At 39.4% G+C, this 2,403-nt stretch overlaps 1 protein-coding gene across 1 annotated transcript in view; it reads left to right on the top strand.

The window, feature by feature from the left end:
* Positions 1–2,403, top strand: part of LOC106465513 (serine/threonine-protein kinase unc-51-like) — a 92,477-nt gene that overhangs the window by 39,998 nt on the left and 50,076 nt on the right. The window lies entirely within an intron of this gene.

Here is a 2,403-nt window from a genome sequence, read left to right as displayed (position 1 = left end):
CTTCCCTCTAGTCTTACACTGCTAAATTAGGGACGGCTAGCGCAGATAGCCCTCGTGTAGCTTTGCGCGAAATTCAAAAACAAACAAACAATATCGGGAACATCTGAATCAGTGTTTCTCATCCTCTGGTTCGTTGAATTTCACAAAAACAAACTGATATTCCGAATATTCATATACGAAACTCCTTTGTTCTCCCGGAGAAGAATAGCCAACTATTCGAAAGCGCTCGAGTTTTGGGTCTTATTTTAAGTCTATTACATTTTATACGTGATCCTTTGTGCTAACTTTTTTTTTTTTTATCAAAATTCACATACGTAACTCGTAATAGTTTTTCGTTGTACTTGAATTTTAGTAGTCTGCTACAGTTTAGGAAAGCAGTGAGACGGTCCTTGGTATCAAAGATTGAAAAACGCTGATCTCTGCTATACAGCGGCTTAATTGTGTGTATGTTTCGATGACTGTATGTAATAAAAACTTTCCAAGTTCACCACCTCTGAATACCATGAAACTTTCGGATGTGCCCCAGAGAGATTCTAAGACCATATTATTTATAAATTTCTCACATTCTAACGAGTTCTACAGCCGTTTCAATTTCCTTTGTTGCCATAGCGCCAGCGAATGTCGGATGTGCACGCCGTCCTCGTGAAGCTATGGAAATAAATGCCGCTCTTGGCGAGGGTACCTATGCAAGCACATATAAATATCTTTGTTTAACCCTCAACTGGTAGGGCAGGTCAAAATATTATCTATATAATATGGTGAGATCAAAACGACCCACAAACAACATAAAACGATTAGAACAGTAAGAAATAAAGCTGAAACGTCATGTCTGGTTGAGGATACAGTACAGAAAGTACCAGGTAGAGAGCAGCACTAGCTGAATTAGAATATTGCTTGTTCCTGCACGGAACAAGTCAACTGGACATTTCTTAACTCTTGCCATTTGGCTAGTCTTGAAATTGTACTCAATATTACATTATTGTCTGTATTAATTCATGTGGAATTAGGAGTTTCTGTTTGAGATATCTAGATAAACTAGATGTACTTGCGCTGGGTCCCCTAGATTGTTCTGTTTCAAGAGTAAATAAAACCACAATTAAGGGTAACAAATATTTTTATTTCTTGCTTGTGAAGTTCACGTGTCATGTTGTGTTGTAGCCTATAAGAGTGCATAATTGTTCTCGTGATATGCCCACGTTTTACTGACGTCATGACGGTACAAATTGCAATGTCAAGCGTCTCTTATGTGACGTCATTTTAGTGTCTACTGACTGACTGACAACACTAATGTATAGTGATGTTTTTGGCCCCCTTTCGGGGAAATTATACTCTTAGTGGCTGTCGACAACAGTGGAGGAAAAGGTATAGAGATGACCTAACGAACGGGTAATAAAATAATCGCTATAAAATATTTACTTCACTGTTTAAGCCATAATCACCTTCAGAGTGCAGTCTGTTTAGGCCCTTTGTGCCTGACTTTGAGTGAGTTCTTACGATATACGGCAGCGTCCGTTTTTCCTGATTCTGCACCATTAAATGCAGCTACAATTACGTGAGGGTTTCGCAGCCAAGGTTTATTTATAGTCTTCACTGTATGTCAATACTGTAATACATAAGGTCAGTAACTGCACTGATCGATTGACGATGAAAAAGCATCTGGTAACTTCTCAAGTTCATGGTCGCCATGCGCTAGAAGAGAAGACGATGTTGAGGAGAGGACAGAGTTTTATGTGACTAACTTTGTTCGTCAAGGTCTTACAAGAAAAACTAGTATTCTTCTTCTATATCGGGCATAATGCTGCCGTACACTACATATAGAACAATACTAGTACCATTTGTCTAGACCTGGCAAAATAAAGACTGCAAATTTTCCGAATTCAGTACAGTACAATAATATTATGTACATTATCCTTCGTCTCTAGAACTGGCAAAATATTTACACCCAGACATGGCAAACAATTAGTATTCATTGTTTACTACCATTAAAATATCACTACATTTAGTCTAGAAGTACCAATGCCCGCTGAATAGACGTAAGTATCAGTACTCGAAAGTGAGATCAGACGCCAGTAACAGTACTTCTAGGTCAGATCAGACGCCAGTAACAGTACTTCTAGGTCAGATCAGACGCCAGTAACAGTACTTCTAGGTCAGATCAGACGCCAGTAACAGTACTTCTAGGTCAGATCAGACGCCAGTAACAGTACTTCTAGGTCAGATCAGACGCCAGTAACAGTACTTCTAGGTCAGATCAGACGCCAGTAACAGTACTTCTAGGTCATATCAGACGCCAGTAACAGTACTTCTAGGTCATATCAGACGCCAGTAACAGTACTTCTAGGTCAGATCAGACGCCAGTAACAGTACTTCTAGGTCATATCAGACGCCAGTAACAGTACTTCT

Source organism: Limulus polyphemus, unplaced genomic scaffold (genome assembly GCF_000517525.1).
Source record: "Limulus polyphemus unplaced genomic scaffold, Limulus_polyphemus-2.1.2 Scaffold1969, whole genome shotgun sequence".
NCBI lineage: Eukaryota > Metazoa > Arthropoda > Merostomata > Xiphosura > Limulidae > Limulus > Limulus polyphemus.
The sequence above is the reverse complement of the archived record's forward strand: the minus strand, read 5'-3'. Positions and strand labels throughout refer to the sequence as shown.